Source organism: Chamaea fasciata, unplaced genomic scaffold (assembly GCF_029207755.1).
Source record: "Chamaea fasciata isolate MVZ Bird 193981 ecotype frontalis unplaced genomic scaffold, bChaFas1.0.hap1 SCAF_9, whole genome shotgun sequence".
Classification (NCBI taxonomy): Eukaryota; Metazoa; Chordata; class Aves; order Passeriformes; family Sylviidae; genus Chamaea; species Chamaea fasciata.
The window spans coordinates 35,933,823-35,947,489 of NW_027094094.1; the positions used below are offsets into that span (position 1 = coordinate 35,933,823).

The window sequence follows — 13,667 nt, forward strand, 5'->3', positions numbered from 1 at the left end:
TAGGACTTCTAAATTGCACTAAATATTAACCTTCCTAAAACTGCACAATGGCAAACCCAAATTAAAAAAAAAAACAAAAACCTTGGCACAAGAAGAAACAGTGATATATATGAACACAGTTCAACAGATCTCCATAGACACTCTTACGTTTCAGAATTGAGTTCATCTTGACTATCCACACACATTAATCTGAAATCCCAGCTTTAATCTTTCATACAAGTTCTACTTCTCAGCATTTTTAATGAGGAACTAAGATCTTAATAAAGACATTCATTTCATTGTATCCAAAAGTCCTTTGCCTGCTGTACATTTTCTCTGCAGCTGTAGGCATGCATGAGTATGCCTAGCATGTGCATCTGCGTATTTCTATTTACACTAGGAGTACTTAAATATTCATCTGCAGTTATGTATTTATGTACACAGCTAAAACCACACAGCTATGTTAGATCTGATGTATTTTAATGAGGGTCAAATCTTCAATCCAGGCTGGGATTTTCTGCTATTTAAGAGAAACAGGCTGTGGAGCATTTGACCTTTTTCTCCAAGAGCAAGATAAAATGTCCCAGATGTGCCCAATTCTCAAATGCATTGTTTGTATCTCTTGTAAGAACAAGTCTCCAGGCACCTGAGCAAAGATAACCCACGTTACATGGATACCTCACAGACTGGCAGCAAAGTGCTGTCATCTTACCAACCAATATTAAAAGCAGGCTACTGCATGAGGCTGCCAGAGAGGCTTAGGCAGCGCTGTTACATCTCACATTTCACACTTGGTTTGCTACAAGAAGCAGCAAAAAAATAGTTTCTTTGGCTCACCAATATCAACAGGAAAAGATCAAGTGCTTTCCATAAAGAAGGATTCTCACCTGACACCAGAAGCCCCCTGGAATCTTGGATACAATCAAGCTCTATGAAATACACTGCTGATATACCTTGCAGATAAGACAGAATTTTACACCAATCTCAGTTTCCCATCTTAATATATTCTCTTTGCTGTGACAGGTAATTATGCAGAGCAGGACAGCCCTCTGAATTCCTGTCTTGTGAAACAAAGATCGCTTTAATTAACATAACCAGTACAACAAAACACTTTCTAAACTTCCACTCAAGAGAAAAGATTCCCTTCACAAAGACGGCAGCTTAAGGGCATTGAGAGGATTTTTTGGACTTGGGGGACAGGGACAGAGCAACATTACTTGTTTGTTTTCAGTTTTGTGCAGCTCCTCATCTGGTTCACCGGCTATTGAGAACTGACAGAAATGCCACCTATCCTATCTAAACAGTTCTTATCTGACCTTTTTTGGCTTCTCTTGAGACAGACAGCAGGACTCTGGTACTGCTAAAGGAAAAAGTACTGCCTGGTATCTCTAAAAACGCAGATTCTCAGAAAGAAAACAGTTTAATGCATCAAACAATAACACTTTCTTCCCTCAATAATGCTTACATATTTTCACCTTTTCAAAGTCTCCAAATAAAGCTTAGAAATTAAACACGTCAATGCTACATTCAAATATTTCTCTCTTCTAACCTAAGCCAGAAAAAAAAGAAAACCAAATCAGGAAAAGAAATCCTTATTTTTACTACAAAAAGTCTCAGTTTTCCAAATGAGAAGCCACATTCTCAACAAATCGATGCCAGAAGAGTCAACATTATTGAAGAGGGTTGAAGTGAGCTGTCAAATTACCTTCCGTCCTCTGAGGATGTGCACTACACTACCAGCATGTTCCCAGCTCTCACATCCAGAGTATGAGAGCCAGGACTAAAACATTTTCTGGGCCTAACGAGGTCTATGTCACATCTTTGTGATAAGACATTGCTCATGTCTATCATGTAACACAGGCAGAACATATTCTCCTGGTTTTAGTCCCTTAGATTCCTCGGTCTAAGCAAGAAATTGGCACCCTGCCAGGCTTCCTATGGACCATTCTGGGGTGGGACCACCAGGTAAATCTCCCCGAGTCAGGGCATGATATCCTAAAGAGAGACACTGCCCTACTTCCCCATGGATAAATGGGATGATGAGCAGTGCAGCAGGAGCAGGAAGCCCTGCTAAGTTTCCACCACTGCCATGCATTTTCTCTTCACTAAACATCGATTTACTTGCAGGAAGAAAGGCTCCCCTAATAGAATCAGTTCTTTTGATTGCAACCAAGAGGGAAATGGGGAAAAAATAGCTTGAAACTATACCAGTGTCAAGCTATTATTAACTGTCAGGCATACACTGACAGTAGGAGAGATGAGGTGGCAAGAGGACTTTCAACAGCCAAAGAGCCCTTTCATCATCTGACCAGCTTCATCTATTGTATTCAAATAAGTGTTAAAATACAGAGAAATCACACATATCTAGTGCCTTTACAAGGAGTATCCAGTTGCAGATTTCTTTCTGCACGTGACTAAATTTAATGCATCCTTGCCGTGTACAAAAAAAAAAAAGCCTTGTGAAATGAGAGGTGCTAACATTTTCTAACAAATGCGATGACATTACAGAACAGGATCCTTTTTGTTACTCATGAAAACAACATGCTCTTGGTGCAACTGATTTCACACATAAACGGCAACAGTTTCAAAGCCCAACATTGCTATTTTTGGCCAGTTAGTAGAAACCCATTTCTAAAGCTGATAGCAGCTCTGACAATTAATTACAAGCTAAAGATCAAGCATGTCAAATCCTTGTGAAATCCCTAGACATCAATCAGAATGTCTCCTGAGGGCCTCCATAGAGTTCAGAGCAAGTATTCCCTCTTTTTGCAGATCATCTTTCAGTGCCTCTGAGCTGCACAGATTATCAGCATGAAGATTTTATGGAATAAGATCAAGGTAAATAGAGCCAGGAGGTGTACAATTTCCTGAGTTTAGGTACAACAGACTTGCCACAGGTAAATAACTGCTCACTTAGGCACTTATACATCTTACAGCCAGGTGAGGGGTGGGGAAACACTCACAAAGGAGACTAAAACACACTGCACAGCAAACTGCAATTCCACCAATCCACACCTGCAAAACTCATTTTCCACAACCGTGCTCAGCATTCCATAAAGACTCCTAATGAATTTATGCAGCACCAGTACAAGTTGAAAATACATTAAAAACATTTTAAAAAAATAACTATTATGTCATGATGTTTCTCATGCTGGTCTAAGTCAGGGTAAGAGCTGAAGGGTATTTCCTTGTGAGCTGACAGGCCCACAGAAATAACCCAGCCATGACTGTCCCCAAGGACAACAAATGGGGCAGACCCCACTCTTCCAACAGGCTGAGCTAATCAACAGATCTGCACATCTACTGCAGAATCTGCATAAGAAATCCATCAAAACCATTTGTTGTTATGGATTCATTTTGCCAAAAAATTAACTGTGACCGGTTGGCACGGTAATGACTTGAAGTTTTCCACAATACCATGAAGTACTGATGCTTCTGGAAAAACAAAGTAGATTCTGATGTACCATTTAGCCTTCCTAGAAAGAAACCACGCCAACAAGATGAGGTAATCATGAAATTGCCATCTCCAAGCTTCCTAAAACTGGAGAGAAGGTTTGAAATCTATTCGGACTCTGATTAAACTCAGCAATCAACACAGTAAAAAATATATTAAATAGAGCTTTTAAATAGACAAACTGCAACAGTATTTACTTATTTTCTTCTATTTCTCCTCCCTGGAATCAAGTACTCAGCCAAACTTCTTACTTCTACAACAGCATATTGACTTTTTGACACTATGATCATTAAAGTCAACATGGAAAATACATGCCCAAATAGAAAATCTAGATGCTGAAAGGAATATCAACCAAGTCAAATTCAACCTCTAAAAATAAAATCCTCAAGAAGTGAGTCACCCACCCCCAAAACTGTACCACTTATAGCTACTTTATAACAGAAATACAAGAAATATCAAAGGCCTTTTTCCACTTTGGAGGTTTATGCACAAAGCAGAAGTCCAGCACATGTTTGTTTGTTAATGGTTGAGACCTCAAGCAGAAAAAAAAACCACAAATAATCCCCAGCCAACAGTATAAATCAACATAACGAAAGCTCATCATTTACTGAGTATCATGGCCATACAGCTGCCCAACAAAGAGAGGGCAAGACAAACTTCATACTTGTATAGCAATCTAAACTGAAAAGCACCCAAATATACCACGTGGAATCACTAGTGCGACAACCAAGACAAAAAAAAATCTCTGCTATCAATCTTCAGCAGCCAGCTCACACTTTTTTACCCTCTTTTATAAACCATTTCTTCTTACAGAGTCACTTCCAGGCCCTCACTTTGAGTCTACTGTGTTTGACAGATCAGCTCCAACATTTTTCTTCTGTAAAACAACAGAACTTAGACCAGATTTTACTCAGCCACAGACTCTGCAAGCTCAGGTGTCCTTGCTTTACACTCACTGTGTCAGGTTCTCCTACCACCAAGCCTGAAGGTGCCACAGTGAAGGAGCTCTGGAACTTGCTGCTCTGATGAAGGCACTTGGTCCAACTGCAGAGTTTCCACTCTGTCTAACTGAAAACTTGACTGATGCCAGCTGCACCTCATCACCAGGTTTTCCTGAAGTTTGTTCCTGATGTTTGTTCCATCACCAGGTTTTCCTGAAGAGTAGCACTCACCCTCCAAATTTTAGCCCTGTAGGGGACAAAGTTAAATTATATAAAAACATACAGTAAATATCTCTATTATTATAAACTGAAATATTTATAATTTATATCATGAAACTGTAAAGTTTAGCCCTCTAGGGGCTAAAATTAAGGGGACAACAAGTAGAAAGACAAGAGAAGCACAGTCTGTCCAAGAAATAAAAATAACTCAAGGCCCATCAGGAGTTTGAAAGTTTCCCTCAAATAGTAAAGATCACACAAGCAAAACAGAAGTCTCCAAAGTATCTAACAGAAACATTTTGTATAGATTACATCAGTACATCCACCATTTAATTAATTCATGAACAGGTGCTAAAACCCCTCCTTTATCTGTACAAAGACCAATCATGCACAGAAAAGAGGAACATATGGGAATGAAATACAGTCTTGCAACATGCAGGTATGTGGGAGACAGACATTTTGGGGATCCCGAAGGTGGCAGCACAATTACTAAATTACCTAAGCAAGAGTCAGCCGCCAAAAACTCCTGGGGAAGCACCATGGCCCAGAGCTGCCCCTGCCAGTGCAATAGGGGACAGCTGCAGCTTGCTTGGAGGAATACCTAAAGGTGATCCACCCAGAAGGAAAGCGATCCTACTTTAAGATAAGTCTCTAGTTCTTAAAGGATTGCTGAAAGTAAGAGTACATTTATTTGTATGTTTTACACTCAATACTTGCTTGAATACCCCTCCAAAAATGTTGTTAATCTGATAACTAAGAACATGCCATTAAAAAAAAATGGCATATTTTTGTCTCTCTCTTTCAAAAGTAAAATATTTCTTGTTATTTTATGGAAAAGCACGATCCTCTCCAAACGCACCCTGTGAGGCCTATTCCATGGTAAACAGAAGCAGTGCATAATGATAAATGAAAAAGGGAAAGGTTCTTGCAAGTATTTTTATCTGTAGTATGCAGAGGTTGATCCGTTACACCCAAAAATTATTTTCAACTTAAACAATTCAGCTCTGCCAAATCCCTAACTCACTGTAAAACTCTAATAGGTACACACAACATTTCTTGTGAATAAGTTTGCAACAAATCCTACAAGTTCACCCGCAGGAAACATGGCAAACACCCCAAGGGAGTATACAACACACAATATACACTCCTTGGAAGTGGAGGGAGTGAGATTTGTCCTTCCTCCTCCTACTTTTTTTGCCAAGAGTGAGGGAGTCCCAAGGAACCATTTCAACACTTCAAGGAATGTCTCACATGCCAGGAAAGGCTCTGACACACTGACTGAAAACACTGGGAGGAGGGAGGACACACAACACATCAGCCAATGCAGATTTTCGGCTGCCTTGGACATTATTCCTTCAGAACAGCCACAATCTTTTTCCATAGAGATTCTCCCCAGGTAAAAGTCCAGGCATGATGGTGAAGGGGCTAATTCTTTACCCTATTTAGAATTAGTCAGAGAACTTCACTGTGTTTGTGACTCGTGCTCTCTTCACTTGAAACAGCTCCCACAAGACCTTGAGGGACAACTTGCTTCAACTGCCAGGAGGTCAAACTTGATAAAATCTTCAATATTGTCCTTTCCGGTGTATTTCCTTATCCTCCTACCCTTATGAGATCTGCCTGTACTGCAGGACCAGCTATCTGCTCTAACAACATGGTTCTTGTATGAAAACTACAAGCCAAAATAGAAAATCTAGATGCTGAAAGGAATATCAACCAAGTCAAATCCAACTTTTAAAAACAGAATCCTCAAGAAATGAGTCACCCACCCCAAAACAAATGCAGCAGGAGAGGCAACTTATTCATCTCACAGAGATCATTCTCCTATCTCTCCATGCTCTGCTCCAAAGTGTGTTCAAATCAAAGGTTCTCATTTTTTTCCTCTTTCCCTCAATTGTATTTAATTAGGCTTTTTTTTTTCCTTTGAAGTCAAGGGAAAGAGGCCTATTTATTTCAAGGAATATTTAGCCTGGCCTTTTCCTTCCAGTGTTCTACCTCACTGCATCTTCAAACCCATTGTTCCATAGGGACAGGGAGGCATCCAAATAAAGATTAATAAAAAGGCAATTCCTATGGTATTATCAATTGAAGAAACAGGATCACTTTTCCCAGTGTCAATGAACTTCAATTCACTAATTAAATAAACAAATATCAAAGTGGTTTGGGTCTGAAATAGAAACATTTCCACTAAATCTGAGTAGCTTTTCCAAATACTGGGCAAATAGTTTGATACACTTTGAAATACTAAAATATCTCCAGTGCTCCAAGATGAAGCTGAGCAAATTTCACTGAGTGAAATGAGAGTAGACATTGTTTGCACCTTCTAAGCATGCATTATATTTTCATCTTGGTGTTTAAAACAAGGCCACTGCAAGGAGAATTTCCACTGCCCCAGCTGTCAGTAACTGGTTTTGTGACTTACCTGCTGGGGAATTACTTCCCATTGCAAATCTGAAATCACTGTTCATTTGGACAGATTGCTCCTGACTGCACCCTGATGATGTGTCCTCAGTCCAGCTCATGGCACTGGCAAGATAAATGTGTAGAATGAGATTAGGGGCAAAACACTAACAAATTTTGCTTAGATCAATGAGATGCACTCACACCCTGTCAGCACTACCTGACATCTTCCTGACAATATTAGGAGGCAATTAATGTCTGTATGTGTTGGCTGATGGAGGTGAATTATGGTAAGTTCTAGGAGGCAACTGTCTAAAGCAGGGGAAGCTGATTAATTACCCAGCAATAATTCATTATTGAGACATTTAGGTCGACTTGTGCACCACAAAGTCAGAGGGAGCAGGAAACAATCAAACCAATGAATACTGTTCAGACTAAATTGCTTGCAGCTATAGCCATAGAGGCACATATACAGAGAAAATAACACCAGCTCAGAGAAATTAGGTGCCTGGAAGCAAATCCTCAAACCAAGTGGGCAGTCTCCATCCCATACAAGGGATGTATCAGCACATGCAGCAAGAGCCCCTGTGCTGGCATTCTCACTGTTTCTCAGGTCTACCTGTTGCCTGTCTCAAACAATGATCACACACCCGGGGCACAAATGAGGAGCCAGTCTGCAAAGCCTTGGGCTTTGATCTCACACTGCTACACTGAAGCAAATGGACAGGAAAATAGAAGAAGCCTGAATACGCCTCTGCTGATAAAAATCTGTATGTTAATACCATTAACATTGACTAAATATAATTTAAAGCTGATATCTGCCTGCATATCACATCCAAGTCTCTTTTCAGGTGTACAAAAAATGTGTCTATTTCACAGCATTTCTTCCTTTACTTCTCCACCTGGATCATACAGAAAATACACTTCTTGGCCACCAGCAAATCATTACCCTTTATGGGGACTGTTCCCTAAAGAGTTTAAGTACCAGAACAATGGACTACTGCACAGCACCAAATTTCAATTGTGACTTAACTATTCCACAAAGGGGATTTACGTACTGACACCTCTCAGGAATACACAATTATTTTAAATTTCACTGACATTTTCCACTAACAAAACAGCACTTCTACTTTAGCAGTGATTCTAAGATGGAAACTTTCCATAAAACCTTTTCTTTCCTCTGGGTGTCAGAGTTGTCCTCAAAGTCCTTCTGTGTTAAAAATTAATTGTCTGGTTTGGTCTAACACACCCAATGTATTAGTTAGGGAGTACATGCACAGTAATACCTCAGAAAGGTTACAACCCTCCTCCCCAAGATCTTGGATGGCAATTTTGGGTTACTCTGAACCTCTCTCCAACTTTGGCTTCTGAACTTTTCCTTTAATCTACTTTTTCATTCACTTCATGTATACCGATACAGTAGTTTTCCTCTTTTTGTAACCTGGTGTCCAAATACCAGAACAACCACTTGACCGTTCCCATAAACAAACCATCCTCTGCAAAAGTCTTCAGTCAGAATCTTATTATTAAAGCAAGTTTTTCCAAACAGTTTCTGCTGCAGAGTCAAAGGGCCCTCTGCTCAGAATCCTTTTCCTTAAAAGCATGGGGATATGGATGATTTCTGTGCCTTGTAAAGGTCCAGTGCCATTCACCTCTGGATACCAAACTGTTCTTACATCTGACTGGGGATGTAGTCACGGAAGATGAGAGGATTTCTCTCTAGCAATGATATCCTGCCCCTTCGCAGATATCAGGCAGTTCAAATCAAATTTCAGGTTTAGCTCACAACACTCAGGATGCTGACAGATGATGGAAGCACTGTCACAGCAGCTCTAGCTCGACTTTCTGTCTACACTACTGCACATCTTAAAACACTTCTGAACAGGATCACTAGAAATGGGCAACGATCCCTAAATCATCCATGAAAACACAATGGCATCCAACAGGTGTTTGCTTGAGTTATCCCCCTAAGGGAAGGCAGTACTTAAACAGGCATATAGAGGATAAAAGGAATAATTCTGTTCCTAAGAGTTGCCTCCTTCCCCTGTCTCCTCATTTCACATCAACATCTAAGAGGTCAACATTCAAGAGCTTTTCTCACAGTCTCTTCTTGAACCCCTCTGACTTGTTCTCGTCTCAGTATATCCAGGTAACTCAGCTTAGAGTTAGTATATCCAGGTAACTCCATTTAGAGTTACTGGAGATTTGTTCATCACCTTCATTATCTTCCAAGCTACTAGGCAAACCAAGTGGGTTATCCCGTCTTAAAAATTCCAGGTCTGCCTGACCAATATATGCTTGGTCATATGAATGACTTCAGGAAATACTGCCAAAAAAAAGACATTTGCCTGATCTTCTGGGTATAGTGGACACCACCTAAAGGTACTAGGGACGAGCCATGAAAACCAGAGCAACGCAAACAATGCCTGGCCCAGATTTGTCTCTCTCACACAGAAAAAAAAGTCAGAACAATTAGGAGGAAGTCCAAGATAATTTAGATGATAACCATGCGTCCACCAAAACACTGCACTGGGGAAATGGATGGAGTCTAGAGAATTAGAGCAGCTGCCAACATGAGACTGAAGTTTGTAAACACACTTTTCATTGCAACTCTCCACAAAAAACCTTGGGGCCTTTCACTACTCTCCCCAGAGGTTTTGGCCTTGTTATTAGTTTGCTTGGTGCCAGTTTGAATGCCACTGAACCCACCTTCTAATTTATCTTCAGAATATTTAATTAGATCAATTTTGTGCTATATTAACACACTTGGGTTTAACTTTTTGCCTTATTTAACATTATAAAGTAGATAAAGGATAGGGCCTATCATTGTTTACTTCACATTAGGCACAATTTCTGCATTCTGTGAATGCTTCCTCATTAGCCTTTCTCTGCTTGCTTAATTTATCCACTCCAAAAGACTGAATTCATAAACTACAATTACCATGGTTATTGTCATTGGAATATTTTTATGTACTTATAATTAACGCATTTTAAACACACAGTCAAAAGTTAAACATTTGAAATCATGTGCAACCTTCTGCATTGATATCAAGATTTAGCTCAAGAATATGATTGATAATTTAAATATTTTCCTTTCTCAAGTCATGGAGCATAATTAAATAATTATCAAAAAGAGATATACTGCCATATCATCCTATCGTCATGCCTATTCTATTATTCCTGTGGATTATTTGAGTAATTCATAATAATTAAAGTTCTAAAGAACAACAGTTAAGAGAAAAGATACAGGATAGTTCCTCCCAGTTTTGATACCATGAGATCTGTAAGGTTTACTCTAAAGGCCTCGGATGGGGGTTCAGAATAATTGATTTTGTGTGTGATATTCCTTACTTATAGCCAAAGCAGGGAATACGCTTCAGCTTCCAAACATTTACAATCTCTACTCCATTTTTTTCCAACATGAGTAATTTACGTATCCAAGTCCAAACTGAATGAAAACTACGTTTTGATTTACTAAAATCTCATTATTCTTCTAATTGCAATAGGCACGAGATTGTACAGTAGTAAATCCCTCCAATTTCCACTAACTTCACTGAATACCACACCTTAACTTTATACAAGATAAAGATATTTAAGGAATTCTATATTGTTTGACAGTTCTAAGATCACAGTTTTGCCTTTGCAAACTGCATTCCAACTGCTGTTTTCAACATCACCTCATGCCACACAAAAATGACAATGCAACCTTTTCATTCCCACTGGATACATGAAATATTATTATTAGTTACTAAAATTAATTGTTGGACACTGTCATGATCTTTAAAAAGGTTAAAAAAATCCTTTGTTGCCCTTTAACTGAAATCGTTTCAAGTGCAAAAAAGCCAGAATCAAAGCACAGCAAGAGAGAAAAGGAGAGTAAACAGAACTTATCTTATTCAGGAATGAAAAATAGATACCTTAACAGAATAAGAATGGTTCCTACAAATGGTGTTTACTTTGTGCTTAACAAAATAAATATTAATAGAACTTAGCAAAGTAACGCCTTAGATCCAAGCTTATAGCATCATACCCTTTCAATAGTTATGCTTGTTGGTTTTGTCCTTTTCTTCATTCCTGTCATTGATTATCCTTTTACCTAGTCCTCCCTCCACCTCTGACCATCATTCATCACACATGGTCTTATACTGCAAATCATCTACCCAAAAGAGAAAGCAGTGCATTCTTCAGCCAGTGATCAAATTCCAAGTACTCAATGAAACAAGTCTAAAATACAAAAGCTTTTTCAGTTAATTTTATAACTTGCCCGCTGTCATTACTCCAAGATCTCAGAATTAACATTTTTCATTCCCACTTCTAGCTTATTTATCTCCTAATGTCTTCCATTGCTCTCTTAAGACATGTTTTAGATCTGGTTATCCCAGAGTTATTCCAAGTATTTTAGCTAGGCACAACATCGAGACTGAGGTTTACCTCAGTCATTTACTGAAAGCCAGGAGAAAAAAAAACAAAACCAAACAAACAAAGACCCAAACCCAAAAACCACAAAAACAAATAAAAACCAAAAAAACCAACCAAACAAACAAAAAGCCCCCAAAATCAAGACAGCTTTTTTCTGTAACCAACAGCAAAGAAAGAAAAGCATGTTTGCTTTCCTCACTCCCATCTTTACAGTATCTCTGGTCTTAGCATCAAAATCAAGTTGTTCCTTTTGTTCTTCCCTTGCTATTGCTTCCCCCACCAAAAATCAAAACCTGATGTCATCTAGATCAACTCTGAAATGAGAACCACAGTGCTGGGAGAATGGCTACCTGAGCACAGAAACACAGAGCTCAAAGCCTTAAACCTGGGCTAATCCTTCAGGAGAACGGGTCCATTCTCTCAGGGGCAAAATGGCAACCTGAACTGCATTAAACAATGCAGGTTTTTGATCTCTCCTTAAGTGCACAGCACACAATATTTTGCTCTGCGCATTGCTGTTTAAGCAGTCCATCATCAAGGCTTTCTAGCCTTTACTAGAAAGTGTCATTAACGTGGCGGTTGCGACATTAAATATCAGCTTTTACCATTAACTCATTTTAAAGGCACGTTCTCTTTCCTTTTAAATCTGCACTGCATCTTCAGTCTGATTTTGGCAAGAAAAACAGAGTCACAAGACAAGAAAGATCAACCCAAAACTTCCAAAAGTGAATGTGACCTCTGAAGATTGCATCCTGTTTTACCAGCTGCTTCATCAACATCTGTGCACCTTGGAGTAGCCTGAGACATAGCAAAGGACACACTTACTGCTAATTTTGATTCTTTTATAGTAAAAATTCTTGAAGAGATTTCAGGGAAGAAAAGAGCAAGTACCAAACAGTCTATAAAGGTTTCACTGGTATCATGATACAGCACATTAATAGCTTTAATGTGAAGAAAAAAGAAATTACATGTGGGCTAATAAAAAGCCTTCTTTTAATTTCCTCTGTAACACCTCCCCATGACTTGACCATCTGTACATTGATATATGAGTAAAAACACTCGAATGTGTGGTGCCAAGGGACTTGTAGATCCACAGAAGCTGACTACAACAGCACCACGTTGAGAACACCCCCTGCACAACCTTCAGCTCCGCACAAGAAGCCAAAATTAGCACTTCCCCCCTCAGCTGCTTCAGAGTCGTGATGACCTCACCAGCCAAACAGTAATTTCATAAAACATCTGTCTGACCTAAAACAAAACTTGCAAAGAAACAAGGATAGTTTGAAGGCAAGGCAACTTGGGAAGATCTTTCCTCTGTAAAGATGCTACTGCACATCCACTCAGCTCAAAATACACCAACTCTCTAAGCATTTTTCTTTCACTCCTCAGTATTTTACTTGAATAAGCTATATATATTCTTATGAAAATGGTGCAAAGATTATAGCTGTGTACAGGATATGTATAAAACATTGTTTCTAGTACAAAATTCATAGCTTCAGATTTTTTCTAAATTCAAATTCATGGCTTAGAAATTTGCTTTGTAGGGAAACCGTATGACATTCTTCTCTCAGAAATCAAACTTCCTTGGGAAATAAAAGGAGAAAGAACTTGAAGAACTATGTAAGAATATCTTAAGTTGCCCTAAATCAGGAACTATAGTAATTTTTTGGTCTTGACTCACAGCAAAATAATTTTAACTAGGAAAACAGTTTCTCTGCCAACTTGAACTGAGCGTTTCACCAATGCAAGTAATGAGAGATGGTTGCTGTAAGTGAATATTTCACCTCGGGATGTGTTTTGCAATCCAGCAAACCCTAAGCTATCAGGAGCATCTCATCTCAGTGACTTCCCTGAATAGTCCTCACAGGATTTCTGACTCAGTCAGAATATGGTAAGGAATATGGCCAAGCAGAGAAACCTCTTGATAATGTTTGTTTTTAAAGGAGGAGCAGAGTGGCATTTTTACATCTTTGCACAATAGTCCTATTTTTGCTGGGTCCAAGTTATCCTACATTGCACAGAATTTCTGATGTTAGAGTTGAAATTAGAACTGCAAATCCTAAACATCAAGGATGCAGTGTGTCCTTAAAGAGAAACATCAAAAGCTAGTACACTTTGTGCCAAATTAAAGGTTTTGAGTACAAAGATCTAATAACAGAAAAGTTCATGCATGTTTATATGAAAAAATATGAAGTGTATCTGCAACCTAGGGCTTGGAAATTATTCATTAAAATAAGAAGGCCCAAGCCCTTAGA

At 39.0% G+C, this 13,667-nt stretch overlaps 1 long non-coding RNA gene across 1 annotated transcript in view; it reads right to left on the reverse strand.

Annotated features, from left to right (window-relative positions):
* Nucleotides 1-3,036: 3,036 nt before the first annotated feature.
* Nucleotides 3,037-13,667, reverse strand: part of LOC136293737 (uncharacterized) — a 28,719-nt gene continuing 18,088 nt past the window's right edge. The window contains exons 2-4 of the long non-coding RNA XR_010722249.1: nt 7,016-7,119; nt 5,092-5,194; nt 3,037-4,621 (exon numbers count right to left, since the gene is read on the reverse strand). This is a non-coding gene — a long non-coding RNA (uncharacterized lncRNA). The remainder of the gene's footprint in view (nt 4,622-5,091; nt 5,195-7,015; nt 7,120-13,667) is intronic.